Raw genomic sequence first — 18,040 nt, 5'->3', positions numbered from 1 at the left:
AGTGTCTTCAAAGTGTGGTGTCAACCTACTTTCTCATTCTCAGCTCAGGGAACATGTGCTGAGGAAGCAGGTGCTCTGCAAAGGCACCAGGGCCACAGCAGCATGGGCAATACCCTCAGTCTCTCCCAAGCAGAGTTTATAGACTTGTGAGAAACCCGAGTGTGAAACAAAGTGTGCTCACACTGTGACCAAGAGAAACAGGGTGGACAGAGAGTATGTGTGTTTGTGCACAAGCACACACAGCAAATCTTCCACATGGTAAAGGGTATACCACTGGCTGCAGCAAGAAAATAAAGATCTTCTCCCCCTTCCTACCGCTTTGCTTTGATTCACTGGCCTGAAGCAGGGATAATTAAAGAGGCAAGAAGAAAAACCAATTTAGTTGGCGTATTTCTCTGAAAAACCTCTGCTATTAAAAGCACAAACAACAGGCATCTTGCTCCATATTGTCATGTTCATTAAATCAGGAAGATGCGCCTCAGCTGGGATTCTGGACCCAGTCACAGACAGTACTTAGTGAAAGTGACTATGAGGGACTTCTATGCATCTTCTGATAGTTTTCTTGCTTAAAACAACTGAGAAAGTTCTTTCCAACAGTTCCTAAAAGTTGCCCAAATTCTTAGGTGCATCTCGTATTTACAGAGGTTATGGCACGTCTGATAAGAACTGTCAAGGTTATTTTGATAGTTATTTGCTAATGTCGTATCTTCTGTGACTGAAGATTTCTAGTTAGTTGACTGATAAAACCCTCATCCAATTCTCAATGTGTTCACAGTGTCACAGATCTTTATACTGACTACTAACATGAAAACAACCTGGAAATTCATTGCTAATGGCAAACCTGACAACATTAAACATGTCCAATGCTCTCTGTTCTTAGAATAGCTTTTCCCATTTTATTCAATAAATGAGAACCTGTCTACTGGGATCCTCACTGAGAAACACCAAAATGGAATCCATAGTTCTGTGGCCTCAACAGGCTGCCGACATTTGATAAGGTAAGAGAACTCCACACACAAAGAACCACATGTGCGCACACACACATAATGGCACAGGCACGCTGGTCTCTCCTTTAGACTTGTGAGGGCTGTAAGCCTGCACAACTCTGCATAGAGAACCCCTCTCTCCTGCTTAGGTCACAACTCTGACTCAGGGTCTAAAGTGCCATCTCAGCTCTGACAAAAATAATACTTACAGAGCCCCACAGGGATGTCCAATATCCTCCTGAAGCACTTTTCTAGATTTTGAGACCAGAATGGGGGATGTGGTGAGTGCCACATGGGTGGGCCTGCCGCAAGAATTATGACACTGAGAGAGAATACTGCCCTGGAGAGGCAGTGCCTCCCAAACCCCAGGGGAGACCTAATCCATCTGCTGAAGGTGAATGTCCCTGAACCCCTGCCATCTACCTTGCAAAGTCCTGGAAATCTAAGCTTCCATCATAGAAGTGGCTCCATCTCGTGGGAGAGGCAGCACATAAATAGACAATCACACACCACATGGAGGGCCTGCTGAGACAGGGAGAAGCAAAGCCCAGAAGAAAGGAGACAAAGAAATTGATTATTGACCTAGCCTTCTTCTCATGGGTTCAAGGGAACAGGTCATAACTTCTCTACCTTGTGCCCTCACCCGTTCACCAGAGTTTAAGATGCATTTTTGCTAAAGCCTCATTCTAGATGGAAATGGGCTCTGTCATTCATGGTGTCCAGAGACTGTTAATGTGGCTACACTGACACACAGGCTATGCTACCATCACAGCAAGTTTATTGCCGTGGTGACAGTGAGACCCATAACCACGTCTGCTGGGCTCAAGCCATGCAGGGGAAGCAACAAGACTTTTCAATATTGGAAGCAAGGACTAATAATTCTAGATCAGAGCACAATCAGTGCACTTCATACAATTTGACTTCTAGGGCCCTAATGCAAAAAAACTGGATCCCAAAGATTAGAGGCGGGGAATTTTTGAAGTATGTCCATATTCAAGTGGAGATCAAAGAAGCCCAACTGAAGAGCTCTGGACTGACAGTGAACTGTGGGTTGAACAAAAAAGTTCTTTTTAAAAGGGCTATATTGAAGATTATGATTCTGACTTTGAGGAACTATGGTGATTGGCTATGGAAGAAATCCTTAAATAAAATGTAAAATTCCTTAAATAAAAATGTATTGACTTTAAATTAAAAAAAAAAAAGATTCGGTCTTGCTAAACACAGGTGCGCATTAGACCAATGTCAGATGCAAAGCTAAAAAAGGTTGTGGCATTTACATACAACATGCCATGCACAGTTGTAAGTGCTTTATACTATTCATTCATTTAACCCACCCAATGGCCCACTGAGGAAGGAACCACCCACATTGTACAGGTGAGGAAACTGAGGCACAGAGGGCTAAGGCGAAGAACTCCCCTTGGATTGTGCAGGCAGAACACTACAGCACTGGCCCCTGGCTCTGTGCTCTATATCATTATGCTGCTATGTGTTAAAAATCAGAAAACAGATCAATTATCTCAGGTCAGAGATATGAGGGCCTACAGTGAGGGTAGGGAAGGTTACAAAATATAAGCAGAAGAAAAATATTATTTCCTTCATGTGTTCTGTAAAGTACCTTTGTTGGGAGGGTCAGAGGGGCAGTCATGCTGGCTGCCATTTGCCCAGGAACATTCTTATGTAAGTCAGAAAAGGCATCCCTTTCTCAAGACAAATCTAGGATAACTGGAATGTGAATAGTTGCCCCCTCCCATTCCCTGAGTTGTGCAGTACACAACCTGCACAACATCATAGGGCAGATCTAGGAGCTATAAGAGGGTAATTAAACAATATAATGGTTTTAGGATGAAGAAAATGTATCATGAGAAAAAATGCACATATATAAACTCTCTGGTCTCTACTTCCTGAATATTTCCTTAAATTATGTATTATAAATCTTTATATGTCAAACTATATAGCAACATTTGCCTCTAAATAAAAGAGAAATCATGATCTCCACCTGACCTGGTGGTTTAATAACCACCTGTTGTATGTTCTATTTTCCAAACAAATTCCTTTCCAAATGACGCAGATACAAGCAAGTTTCATAAAAACACTAAATACAGCATTGAGTACAATCCAAACCAAGAGACTATTAAATACGTGAGAAAAAATCAGAATATGCTGCTTTAAAATCTTAGCTGTAACATGAAAACCATGAATGTAGGCAATGCGACTGTGCTGCCTGTGTGAGAAAACGAGAAACAACGGGAACTGTCAGTGTTGGGAAACAAGGGAAGCCCTCAGCCGCCCGGGCTTGGAGCAGCACACACCCTCCCGAGGCCACCTCCACACAGCCAGTCCTGGGGCCCTGCTTCCCCAACACTTCCACCTGCAGCAGGAACGATTTGTGTCAGGGGGAAAAAAGTAATCAAACAAGGAAGGTAAGCACATTTAAAGCTAGAGATGTGGGCATGAATCCAAGCCAAAGAGATTTACTTCTGAAGTTTGTGGAGAAGAGGGTGACCAGCTAGCTCCGATTTGCCTGGCATGTTCCCGGGATTAGCACCCGTGTCCCAGGAAATCCCTCGGGTCCAGGCAAACTGGGACAGTGTGGCATCTCTGAAGAAGATAAAACTGAAGCCTTGCAAGAAGACAAAGCACTGGTGGGGATGAGGTAATCATTTCATATGTAAACATCAAATTCAATAAATTTGGAGAGTTTGTACTTATTTAAATTTATCCAAATAACTGATTTGACTTTTTGCCCTACCTAAACAACACTGAGTGTTAATTTTTTCTCCATGGCTTCAATCTTCCTAAAAATCCTAAATCTCTTTGTAGGCACCTTTTAAAAAATAGGTAATTACTAAGTTATAACAGATGCAGGTGTTATATCGCTAAGTTTTAGTAGTTTGATCTTAGTTCCTCCTTTGAGAGAAATAAGTGTTCTGTATTTACTTTATACTTTAATGTTTTCCAAATTTAGCCCAAAAAACATGCCATTATTATAATTTTGTTGATCTTGTTTATTAAAAGAATTTCTGTTGATCCACAATCAGCACAAAAAACTATCAAAGAATTAGTATCCAGACTACATGAAGAACTCCTACCAGCAATATAAAAGACCAACACCCAAAAGAAACACAGGCAGTAGGTACTATGGTGGGTTATGGAATAATGTCCTCCAATGGGATTCATGTCTCCCTGGATCCAGGCCCTTGGAAAATTCTCTTCCACACTGAACCTAGCCTCAGTGGCCACGTGGCTTGCTTTGGTAAATGAGACAGTGTCACTAAAATGCAAGCAGATGTTTAAAAAGTGCAATGGCATCTGCCTTCTCTTGCTGTTTATTAGAGCCCAGTATTCACCACATGAGAAACCCAGCTCAGCTTTCTGCAGGATAATAAGCCACATGGAGAGAGTCCCCAGATATTCCTGCTATGCTAGTAATCTCAACCAACACAAAGGTTTGTCAGCTAAATGAAATGGATGTACTTTTAAGCTTCCAAGTTCTGGGGGTGTTTGTTATGCAGTAAATGCTAACTAATATGGGAAGACACGTACAAAAGATGTTCACTCTCACTGATCATCAGGAAAATGCACACACTGAGATACTGTTTCATACCCACTAGATTGGCAAAAATCAATAAACTGAGAATACCAAGTATTGTTGAAGACATGGAGTACCAGTAACTGTCACCTATGGCTGCTGGGAACATAAATTGGCACAATCTTCTTCACAAAAAATTATTTGGTATTATCTATTACTGATAAAAATGCATGGACTCTATAGCCTAGCAACTCTGCTACTAGGAATATTTCTACAGAATCCTTGCATGTGTGCATTAGGAAGTAAATATAAGTATGTTTATGTCAGCACTAGCCATAACAGCACCAAACAGCTCAAATGCCATCAATGGTAGAATGAGTGCTTGAACTGTGTTCTTCATACTATGGAATTATATGCAGCAGTGAGTGGGAATAATCTATTGCAACATATATCTAAACCACAGTGCTTAAAAGAAGCTACAAAATAGGTACTATATGAATCCATATATACAAAATTAACCAGTAGGTAAAATTAAACTATACCTAGTTGAGGGATGGATGCAAACACACATCATCATTAACACCATTTAGGATGGTGGTTACCTCTGGGACAGAAGGGGTGAAATGAGACCTCTGGGTTGTATGATGCTCTACTTGGTTCTGGTTGCTGAGAATATGAGTTCTCATTTTACTATCATCTGCGAAGTTGTATACATGTTTTTACATTTATCATAAAATATCTTTATTTTGCCTTCATTTTTGACATATATGACATATGACATAAACCACTCACCAAGTGATTCGGTGGTTTTTGATAGAGTCACAGACATGCGCCACCATCACCACAGTCAGTTCTAGAGCATTTTTCATCACCTCAAAAAGAATCCCTATACCCTGTGACCTCCCAGCCCTCATCCCAAGCTGTAAGCAACCAGTAATTTCCTTTCTGTCTCTACAGGTCTCCCTATTCTAGATACTTCATACACAACAGGATAATAAAATATACAGTCTTCTGCAACTGGTTTCTTTTCACTTGGCATAATGTCATTTTGTTTCATACTATATTTCACAATTAAAAATATTTTCAATACCTAAAAGGAATAATGAAAAGCTCAGTTGGTTAATACAAAAAATAAGGGCACACCAAGAAGGGAACCTTGGAGGCGGCACTGCCTAAGCAGCCAGTCCATCAGAATGGATGAGCGCACTTGTGCTCAAGTTTACAAAGGGAAGAGGTTGCCAGGTACATCTGGACCAGGACAGGCGAGCCTGAAGCATGACTGTCCTGCACCTGTCTTGTCTGGAAGAGGCTGTTTCTGCACAGGACCAATCCTAGCACTGACACTCCCAGAAGTATCCCCATGGGAAGGGATAGGGCAGTGACATGGTAGGAGGTAAGCTGCAGAGGTCATCCCAGAGCTCAGTCTGCCCTGTAAGGTCATTGGTTTTACTTAGTGAGTACACTTATTTGGAGACTGATGGAGGATACAGGGAGGGGGCATCTGAAGGAGAGAGCTTCTGAAGCTCTCCAAAGCCATCCTTACCACACCACTGGTTATGGTTATTGGAAATGAAAGGAACAACCTCCACACTTAAACCTGGGTATACCTGTTTGTGGGTATGACCTCATTCTGATCTCTGTCCCACTGCTCACTTGGCCCCTGCAAACCCAAATTCAAGTCCATGCCTCTGGACAATTTCCATACACTCAGATTTGAGCCCCCCATGCTGAAATATGGGAAAATGAAAAATAAAGCAGTACTACTGCTGAATGCGGTTGTGATTCCAGGTAATGAGTCACATTATCTTAAACAGCGGGAAGTCTAACTAGAAAGAAACTAACCAACTGCCTGTAATGCAGATCCTCCTCTTCCACTGAGGACCCTTCCTCACACACAGTCTTGTGGCAGGGTTCCCCTGGAGCCAGAAGTCAGCGGGGATGAGGACATTTGCCTGACACCAATGTCCTCTCTCTCAAGCAAGTGTCACACATATTCATCACATGGAACAGGCCTGCCACACTGCTCATCACCAGAATGCAAACTTGAAGACCAGAGTCCAGGGTGCATGTTCACAGCTCACTCCACAACACCTCAGAACACCCCAGAGGTGATTTCAGATTTACATATCACCTCCACTCTCACATCTCCACTGCCTCCCTGGTCATCTACACAAAAGTATCCAGCTTTAAGACAAGCCAAAGTAATGCCACCTGTCACATTAATGCCATACAATGTTAGGTGAGACCCTGGCAGGCTTATGCGGAAAAAGAGATGAGGGCACCATGGATGTAGGGCATGTACATGTACCAGCCACCCTACGAGTCATGTTATTCTTTGGTCTACTCCCCCTCACAGCCACCCTGCAAAGTAGGCACCATCTCACTTTACAGATGGGAAAACAGAAGCTCAAATAAGTAAAGTAGCTGGCCCAGTGTTATCCCAGACAGAGGCAGAAAATGGATTTGAATCCAGGTGTCCTGATTTCAAAACTGCTTTAACACACCTTTGGTGAATGAGCCACTTTGAGAATCAGCAACTTACATTATAGGAAGACATATTTTTGTTCCCTCAAAGGATTTCCTGAGTCCAGTAAGTAATACCCAGGATTATGTTAGGTGTTCTAGATTCCAAGTCCAAGACTCTTCAACCACAGGGAGTTTACAAACTCCATAAAAGATGTAAGGGTCCCTTGAGGCAATTTCAACTGGAAAATGTGAAGGCCAAGGAAATACAGCAAAAGCAATGATTTATGATGAATTTCCTGAGTTGGAATTATTAGGAAATTTATTGCAGCCAACTTCTTAAGAAAATCTTAATGATTCTGGTCTCAGTTCAAGGGATAAAAAGCAAACATGAAAAAACATGAAGGTAATTTATAGATACTCTTAAATTTGTCTTCTTCAAAGCCAAATTCCCTATAATAACAGGTCAGTTTAGAAGTGTGGCTTGTCCAAAGAAAATAAAAATTAATTTACTCTTAATTTCCAGTTGACACTTGGAAATTGGAAAGGGGAATGTCCGATTCACAAGGAAGGACTATGTACAAGCTATTTTGCCAGACTCTGAGGGTCTGCACATCCAGACTGAAATAACTACAGGGAAACAAAAATTACATCTGAGCACCCAGAGAGAGTGAAGTGATGGTGGAGGCCAATGCTGGCCATCAGTTGAGGACAGAAAAAAGAGACCACAGGCATGGGCCTCACTCTGACCATGGCTCTGCTCTCATCTTTTAAGTCTGAAAACCTCAGAGTAGCAACCAGCTGACCCTCAGAGAGACGGGGTCTGTGGTGCTACAGGAACATGAAGACCATGGCTCAAGTACTCAGACGTACCTGGGCAATGGGACCTTTCAGCAAGAGGCACCAGAGACCCTCCTTCTGCTCTGCTGATAGCTGGGCAGACGAGTTCCCTGGCAGCAGGTCCCCCAGCAGAATGCTACCCAGAACAACACAACTGAACATTTCCAGGGGATGCCATCAAACTTAGCAAGGAGAGCAAGAATTATGCTTACCTCCTTAGGTACCAGGGCAAGCCCAAGGTCAGCTGTTTAAACTGTCCACACCATACGGAATGAAACCCCACTGGTAACTGGTGCAGGCCACAGTGTGAAAGGTGTGTGACACCTCACCTGGCTTTGACAGAGAGGGCTGTTTTCAGCACCAGAACCGACATACCTCCCCCAGGAGGCCCATTAAGAGGGAGAGACCTGTCCAGGGCCACAGGCTGATTCAAGGACCCAGGCATTGGGGCTTTTGCACGTCTTTGATTCCAGGTTCTCAAGGCTGTGATTCCTAGGGGTGCAGATAATAACATTCCCAGATTTCCTTCCTGAATCTGCCTAACAGAAATGCTGATAAGATCTCTTATACCTGGCATTTTTGGGTTTCCGTCCTTGTTCTGCCAGTTTATTCCTAAAGGAATTAGTAGATAGAAAAACTCTCATCTTAAAAATACAGTTCCACAGCTTAGGGCCATATAAATTTAATCTGCAGTCTCACATTTGGCATTTGTTTTGGGGTATTTCCAACACATCAGGAAGACAGAATTACATTCATAGATGAAAACTGGTACCAATGGCTTTGCCTAAAAACTTAAATAGTATTTATTTCCTTAATACTACCAGAGGTTTATATATTACAACAAATCAGCTGTATGCCGCTTTGCTCAACTGTTCCTAAATGCAAAATGTGCACATTTTCCTAAGAAAGCTTTTGCATAATGCTCTGTTGTGATTCATGTGTGCTTCCTAAATGTTTTATGCACCCCCCCTTACATTTTATCTCTAGCTCAGATTAGAATCTATTGTTTTGCAGTCCATAAATAGTATATCCTTCAAACAGCACAAGGAAAACAGAAAAATAGCTAAAGAGGATTCACTAAATTTTCAGTTCAAGGAAACTATTGTTTCCATCAGAATTAAAGGCAGCCTAGGACCAACAGAATGTAAAATAACCACTCTACAATTATCCATTGCAGGGCTTAATGATTATTGCTGGAAAGAGAAGATTTTGCGTATGAAGAAATTAGGTGGGCAAGGGGCAAACAGAAATACCAACCACCCACGGCTGTTAGGCTGTGTAGGTACATGGTACCGATCTGACTGCAGTTCCAATCCTTCACTCACTTGCTCACTCATCCATAGCTCACTCAATCACCCAGACACTCGCTCAGTCACTTGTCCATTCATTCATTCACTCATCCACTCACTCACTTATTCACTCATCCACTCACTCACTCATTCACTCATTCATTCATCTACTCACTCACTCACTCATTCACTCATCCATTAACTCACTCACTCACTCACCCATTCACTCACTCAGCCACACACTCATGCATTCACTCACTCACCCATTCATGCACTTATCCATTCATGCATTCATACATTCACTCACTCACTTGGTCATTTATATATTCAATCACTCATGATTTACTCACTCATTCACTCACTCATTCAGTCATTTATTCACAGATCCATTCACTCATCCATTTGACATTTCTCAAATGTCTCATAGGTTCATTAAACTGTGTCAGGCTAAGTTTCACAAACAAGATGAAGATGGAAAATAAATAGTCAATGCCCCCAAGTGATCTGTAGTCTAATAAGGAGCCAGGCACACATGGCTAGAACACAATAAACAACAACAAAAAGCCCCATGGAAAGTCACAAACAAGGTGCTACAGGAATAAAGATGGGCAATTAATTCCAACCAGTTCACTGTTGGAATCTGAGGTCAGTGTAATGGAGGAGATGATATTTAAATTAGCTCCTTACAATTAAGTATGATTTTTGTCTGAAAAGTGGGGCAACAGGAAGGATGTAGCAAGCTCATTACACATTCTAGCTCTTAATTTCAGCTCCTGTGGGCTTCCACTATCTCCCTTCCACTGAGACCATGCTTATAAACCTGCAACATGCAGTGATCACTCTTTGTGTCTTCATCTTGCTCTGTCACATGTGACCTCTCTTCCCTTCCCAGCCACAATCCTCTACTGACTGGGTGACTCTCCCTCCTCCTGGATTTTCTCTTGCTCCAGTGGCGGTTTCCTGAATGCCCTCACACATCAACATGTTGAAGTGCACCAGGTCCTGCCTGTATTTGTACCCCTCTCTCTAGTGACTCCCTAGCCCCATGGCTTTAAATACTGTCTCTGTGAAAGATGATAAGTTACAGCACAAAGAGGTGTGACGCTGAGAGTGAAAAAGGGGTTCCTTTAACAATCATTTTGGGGCAACAGGTATAGACCAGGACTGTACTAGAAAAACAGGAACAGGTTATCACTCTTTCTAAACGCTATTGATTGACTCCAACAATCTGTCTTTAGCTTATATAACCCATTGACTACTTGACATCTCTCCTTTGATGTCATGGTATCTTTAATTTCACATGTTCCGATTAGAAATCTTTATACTCCCTTTGGATATTTAGCAATCTTTGCAGATTTGGTAAACAATATTAATACTCATCCAGTTGCTGAAGTCAAAACTCGAGGAGTTATCCTTGATTCACCTCTCCCTCATGCCAAACATCCAATGCATCAACAAGACCTGTTGATCATTCTTCCAAACAAACCCTAGGTCTGTCCACTTATTTTTATCTCTACTACTACAACCTGTTCTAAATCATTATCATTTCTTGCCTATGACACTGTAATTACCTATACCTGGTCATCCGCCTTCAAACTTGGCTCTCTCAATCTTTTCCCTGAGCAGCAGCCAGCAAGGTATTTCTAAAGCAAACCAGACGAAGCATTGTGATTAAAGCCTTTCAATGACTTCCCAGTGCACTGAGAGCATGATCCAAACTCTTTCCCTGGACTGTATAATCATTCAGGCTGCTGTGTGGTTTCTGAAAATGCCAAGGTCATCCCTACCTTAGCATCCTGGCACCAGATGTCCCCACTCCACAATCTTTGATCTTTGCCCAGCTGGCTTCTTTTCACCAAGAAAATCAGATCTTCAGATATTGGCTGAGACCAAATCCCTTCAAGGATGTTCCCCAGCACCAAACATGAAAGTCCTCATTTTGTCATCTCCAATCTCCTTTCCTATAGTATTAACTATCTGCATGCCACCTGTCCCACATCTGGTTTTTTCTTTCTACTTTTTTTTAACTATTCAAATATAATTAACACACAGTGTTATATTAATTTAAGGCACACAATATAGTGATTCTACAATTCTGTATATTACTCAGTACTCATCAAGATAAGTATACCTTTAATCCTCTTTACCTATTTAACTCTTTCCCCTACCTCTCCACTGGTAACCATCAGTTTGTTCTCTATAGTTAAGAAGCTGTTTTTGGTTTGTCTTTTTTGATTTATTAATTTGTTTTTAAATTTCACATATGAGTGAAATCATATGGTACTTGCCTTTGACTTATTTCACTTAGCATTATACCTTCTAGATCCAACCACGTTGTTGCAAATAGCAAGATTTCATTATTTTTTATGACTTCTTTATCCATTCATCTATCGATGGATACTTGGGTTGCTTGCATATCTTGGCTATTGTAAATAATGTTGCAATATATATAGGAGTGCATATATTCTTTCAAACTCATGTTTGCATTTTCTTCAGGTGGAATTACTGCTTATTCTATTTTAATTTTTTAAGGACACTTCACACTGTTTTCCACAGTGGCTTCACCAATTTGCATTCCCACCATAAGGGCTTCCTTTTCTACATATCCTCAACAACAGTTTTTTTATTTTACCCATTCTGATAGGTATAAAGTGATATCTCACTGAGGTTTTAACTTGCATTTCCCTGAAGATTAGTGATGTTGAGTATATTTTCATGTGTCTGTTAACCATCTCTATGTCTTCTTTAGAAAAATGTCAATTCAGGTCCTCTATCCATTTTTTTTAATTGGATTATTTGGCTGGGGGGGGTATTCAGTTGTGTAAGTTCTTTATATGTTTTGGATATTAACTCTTTATCAGATGTATCATTTGCAAATATCTTTTCCCATTCAGTTGGTTGCCTTTTTGTTTTGTTGATGGTTTCCTTCATCATGAAGAATCCTAAAATTTGTAAGATCCCGAATAGCCAATGCAATCTTGAAAAAGAAGAACAAAGCTTGAGATATCACAATCTCAGATTTCAAGATACACTACAAAGCTATAGTACTCAAAACAGTATGGTGCTGGCACAAAAATACACACAGAGCTCGATGAAACAGAATAGAGAGCACAGAAATATACCCATGCTTATGTGGTCAATTAATCTATGACAAAAGAGGAAAGACTATGCAATTGGGTGAAAAGACAGTCTCTTCAACAAATGATGCTGGAAAAATAGGACAGCTACATGCTAAAGAATGAAACTAAGCCACTTTCTTACACCATACACAAAAATAAACTCAAAATGGAATAAAGACCTCAAATGTAAGACCCCAAGCCATAANATTTTTTTAAAAAAAAAAAAAAAAAAAAAAAAAAAAGAAAGAAAAATTAAACTACTGGGACCATACCAAAATAAAAAGCTTCCCCATATCTGGGTATTTTTCATCAATACTGCATGTTTGTTGACCTCCCCCATTGGAATGTAAACATTGTGAGAATAGGGACACCCTCTTTGTGGTGCATGGAGTAACAACAGCATCCAGCAAGTCCTCTGTACATGCTGCTAAGTCGATGAATGGAAAGGGACAGAGAACAAGAGAGCTCAGGGGCTGCGAGTGCACTACAAGAGCCATGAGGAGCCATGATGGGCATATGAGTCTGGCTCTACCCACACCCTGCCAGCTTCTGAGTGTGGTCTTGGGCCTCTGGGCCTCAGTCCCTAACTACCACTGGTGCCCATGTATCCCCAAGAAGCAGGGAATAAGGGCTTGAGAAACACATCCTGACTGCATGCCCAAGCCAGCCACTGGTACATTATACCCGTTTCTTCTTCATTATAAGGGAGGCACATGCCAGGGGGTGAAGCCAAGGCAGGAGATCTATTTGGGTTGATCAAATGCCCAGCTAGACCAGTACCAAGGCAGAGTGGCCAGTGCAAAAAAAGACTCCTCACTCAGAGTTATTTTCACTCACTACTGTTTTCCCAGTGCCCAGTACTGGGGATCTGTAGGTCTAGTGGTATTGCTGATATCCAAGAGTCAGGACCCCAGAGACTGATATGCACCATGTATGTGATTCCCCAAAGCATAGCAAGACACCAGGTAGAAGAGGGGTTCCCAGCCTTGCTGAGCATATTCACCTGGGAGCTTAAAAACCCCTCGAGTCCAGCTTCTGCCGAATCAAAGACACCAAAATCACTGGGATGGAACTCAGGCCTGATTTCTGAAGCTCTCTCACGTAAATCCAATGTGCTTCCAAGGTGGAGAAGGCTGGGAGAAAGGGATATACAAGACAGGACAAGAGGAAAGAGGAACTGATTCTGCCTGGAACAGGTTATGACCAGGGGCAATGGAAGGAAAGAGAATTGATGTTAAAAGGAAAGAGACTAATGAACACTGGTGTTAAGATCCAAGCAGAATACAAAAATATCTGACAAGACTAAAGATAAACACACAGAGAGAAAAGAAAGCTGAAAGATACCAAAGCCTAAGGTAAGTTTCAGAGGATGGGGCAGAGCAGTGATAAATGCTACAGACAGAGAGTGTGGCACACAGACCACAGATGTGATAGAACAAGATGGGTAAAAACCTGAGCTCTGAGGTGTACCTGTGAGGTGAGGAAAGAGAGGGAGGAAAAACATTATTTAAATATGAGTTTCTGATTTTAAAATTTGTTATATAAACTCATTGTAAAAATTTTCAAAAGATAAAAAGAAAAAAAAAAGACATTCCTTCTGCACAGCAAAGGAAACCTTCAACAAAATGAAGAAAGAGGCAGACTAAATGGGAGAAAAATATTTGCAAATCATGTATCTGATAAGGAGTTAATATCTAAAATATATAATGAACTCATGCAACTCAATAACAACTACATATATAGTTGTATATATATCCAATTTAAAAATGGTCAGAGGATGTGAATAGACATTTTTTCAAAGAATAATACAATTGGCCAACAGGTCCAACAAAAGGCACTCAACATCACTCATCAAGGAAATGCAAATCCAAACTACAATGAGATATCACCTCATGCCTGTTAGAATAACAGTATCAAAAAGAAAAGAGATAACAGGTTCTAGTGAGGATATGGAGAAAGGGGAACCCTCTCATACTGTTGGTGGGAATTAAAATGGTGCAGCCACTGCAGAAAAAAAAGTATAGACACTCCTTTAAAAAATAAAAATAGAACTGTCCTACAATCCAGGAATTCCACTTCTGGGTATATGGTCAAAGGAAATGAAAGCACTATGTCAAAGAGATATCTGCACCCCATATTTGCTGCAGCATTATTCACAATAGCCAAGATATGGAATCAATCTAAATGCCCGTAAACAGATAAATGGATAAAGAAGATAATGATATACATACAATGTAACATTATTCAGCCATGAGAAAGAAGGAAATTCTGTTTTTTGTCACAACACAGATGAATCTTGTGGACACTCTGCCAAGTAAAATAAACCAAACAGAGGGGATGCACCTGGCTGGCTCAATTGGTAGCATGTGACTCTTGATCTCAGGATTGTAAGTTCAAGCCCCACGCTGGGTGTAGAGAGTACTTCAAAATAAAATCTTTAAAACTATATTTTTAAAAAAAGCCTGACAGAGAAAGACAAATACAACATATCATTTATATGTGGAATCTTGAAAGTCAAACCCATAGATACAAAGCAGAAAAGTGGCTGCCTGGGGCTGAGGAGGGAAGGGGGCGACAGAGAGAGGTCAGTAAAAGGATACAACCTTTCAGTTATATGATGAATAATGTCTCCAGATTTCATACATAACAACACGGTGACTATAGTTGATTACACCGTATCCTATAACTTCAATTTGCTAAGAGAACAGAAGCTAAACATTCTCACGAAAGAAATGATAAATATGTGGAGTGATAGATGTGTTAATTAACTACATAGGATAATCCTTTCCACAGAAAAAAAATTTAAAGAAATAAATTTATCAAAAAAGGCACTCCTAAAGTATTCCTTCCAGTCTTTTTTCCCCAATACATAAACTTGACACTGAAAAAAAGAGGGAGGATCACACCACATAAATAATTTTATACCTTTTTTCTACTTTAAATGTTCCAATATCCTTCCATCCTTTATAATGGTTTTGTCATTGTGATAAAGTTCTTCACAAATGTATAAATGAAACACTGTTGTCGCTGTTGTTTTCTTTGCTTTTTGGTTAGAATCGCATTTAAGAGATGATCTGTGCCTTTTCTAGATTTAGACAAACTGCTTTTCAGAGTTTGCTTTTCAACTTGAGAAAGTGCAAACTTGTCCATTCTTTTCATCACTGCATATTAACTAATTTTTATCAATCTGATAGTCAATGAGGCCTCTCATTCTTAGATTTTATCTCTAAAGTCCCTTATTTTAAACATATATTTTTAGTAATCCTTCCAATGCTACAGGTGAGATCAAGTCCCCAATTCACCAGGTGCCCTTAGAGGAGTCCAGAAGGCGATGTGGCCTTGCAACATGAGAGAAAAGCCTCTGGGGTTTCGGGAAGCAACAACAGGAGAAAAGACAACCTCAGAAGTGGAGAGAGGAAAGGCAAAAACTGCTCCTATCTGCGGGCCTCCTGGGTTTGTGGGATAATCTGTCATGCCAGCAGCAGGAGAGACAGGAGACGTGGAAGGTTTGAAATCACAGCAATGAAGGACCTATTTATCATTAAACTAAAGTACTGGATGTAATCTACCCCCAGGGAGTTCTCCACGGATATAAAAGAACGAGGCCAGCGAGTGCAACCCTGAGTTTGCATGCAAGGAAACTGAGGTGTGCAGGTGTGAAGGAGCAAACCCAGTGCTCTTCCCCAGGAAGAAGTGACAGCGTTGGTGAAAAATCCGCAGGTGCAGACCCTCCACCACATAATACAACAGCCCTAACTCAAATAAGCAAATTCAGAACAGGAATCTGGGCCAAAGGCTGGCAGCCCCCGAGGGACTAAGTGATTTATCCGCCTTATTAGCCAGCAAGCCCTCGGAGAACAACCTGGCATCCTGCTTGCAAACAGCACTGCTAACCAGAGAACATTTCCAAAGTAAGTAATCATGGCCAGGCGACCAGCGGCTGGAGAGCTCCTCACACCCTTCAGCACACACTTTTCTAAGCATCAAAGGAAAACCATCAAAAATTCTGAAAGATGCTGGGTGAGGCCATCGCTTAGTTATGGACCTCTGGTGATGACAGGCAGGAAATTCTCCGCCACAGATGCTCAACCAGAACAGAGCCGCCAGTTCCCTCCACGGGCACTCCTGTGCAAGCTGGAGCTCTGGGCACAGTATCCTCTCCCCTTAAAATCCACTGTTCAGCTATGGATACTCCTGAATGTCATCGCCCATATTTGCCCCTACTTTTCCCTCTTTTTCTGGATGATCAAACCAGAGCCCCACAATGAGCCTCGTGTTTGCAAACAAGGTGTCTGCATGTTAACCTCACTTCCCCTGTCAGATTTTAAAGTCAAATGAAAGTCTAAACTCAAAATCTCTTCAGAAAAGCAGGGTTCCTTTGTTCTGACAAATTCTTAACCGTTATTAATAGGGGGGGAAGGGCCCAGCTTTTTCACTAGCAACGTGTATCCTTATTCAGTTTATTTTTGTGTGAGGAGAAAGAAACAATTACTCTGGAAATGACCCATCATAAACAACAAAATAGAGAGTCCCTTTAGCACCAGAAATGTGTAAACGCTTCCCTTATAGAGGCCTCCAAGTAAACAAATACGCAAAAAAACCAAAGCCAGTACTCTGTCATCCACTCACCCTTTTACCAACCCCCAACCGCACACACAGCACCCTGCACAGTGCCACACACTGGAGAACAGCAAGGGCCTGGGTGTGAACCTCAAAGTGCTTACAAGACTCGGAGTCTGGGATGCTTGGAGAGATAGGTGGTCCACGCCTCACATATGCAAAACCATCCTACACTGAGCCCACAGGAACACACAGGGAACTTGTTTACTCTGATTGCATTTCCCACTGATCTAGCTACCAGTAGCTTTTTCTTCTCCACACATGGGAAGAACAGGAAGCAGAAGAGTCACGAAAGGGGTTCCCCCTCCAAGACTTCTCCAGTGCTTTTTGTTCCCTGAGCTGGCTGACCACCACCTAGCTCCCGGTCAGCCTGGGGCTACTGCCTTTGGGGCAAAGCCACCCTCACCAGACAGTTCTGGGCAATCAGACCAGAATCTCATCTATAGTAACAGCAATGCCAGAAGACTACTTAAGCAACTGTTGAATGGGCCCATCCATAAGAAACCTCTGTTTTCTTTAGCCACACTCTGGGTTTAGAAGCTCTGAAATAAAGGCATAAATGAAGCAAAAACGAACTCTTGTGAAAAAGTCCCTCTCTATATATTTCCTAATTATGCAAAATAGGGTATCACAAAAAATTGGTGACATGCTTCAAAGTAAGGGGAGCATTCTGCTTTATTCCAGGTTGCAGGGTCACTTTGCATGGAAAATAGTCAGGAAAAATGGCCTTGATTCCCTCACCGCATCTCTGGGCTCCCACCCTCGGGTTATCTGTTATGAGTGGGAGACTAATCCAGAACGTAGCTGCCAGCCATCAGGGAGCTCACTCCTTCCTATCTTCTCTCCCTCCTTCTTCCCTCCTACCACCTCAGTGAGGGACACATGCCCTCCTGGGAGCCCTGGGGCCTGGTGTGACTCCCTCCAAGGGACCTCCTCTTCACTCGCCCTTGTCCTCCCATGCATTGTTACATAACAAGGGCTGCCTGAAAAGGGAAAAGCAACAATTGCAAAAAGTACTTTTCTATGATCATGATGCAAAATTACAAATTCCCAGCCACTGGGTAGAGAAACCCACATGCTAACTGCTTTCAAGTCAGGAATTCCCTGACCAATAATCTGCATTAAGACAAGGAGATTTTGACACTACATCACACAGCTGTCACTCAAGAGCTAAAAGATTAAGTTGACATTCAC

At 41.6% G+C, this 18,040-nt stretch overlaps 1 non-coding gene across 1 annotated transcript; it reads left to right on the top strand.

Moving 5' to 3' along the window:
- The first annotated feature begins 1,663 nt into the window (after positions 1–1,663).
- On the top strand, positions 1,664–1,798 carry LOC144235156 (small nucleolar RNA SNORA1). Its single transcript, XR_013336156.1, has one exon. It is a non-coding gene; the product is annotated as a small nucleolar RNA SNORA1 (small nucleolar RNA).
- Positions 1,799–18,040: the final 16,242 nt, after the last annotated feature.

This window comes from Crocuta crocuta, unplaced genomic scaffold, assembly GCF_008692635.1.
Source record: "Crocuta crocuta isolate KB4526 unplaced genomic scaffold, BGI_CrCroc_1.0 scaffold788, whole genome shotgun sequence".
In the NCBI taxonomy this organism is placed as follows: Eukaryota; Metazoa; Chordata; class Mammalia; order Carnivora; family Hyaenidae; genus Crocuta; species Crocuta crocuta.
Note: the sequence above shows the minus strand (reverse complement) of the source record. Positions and strands in the feature narration are given on the sequence as shown.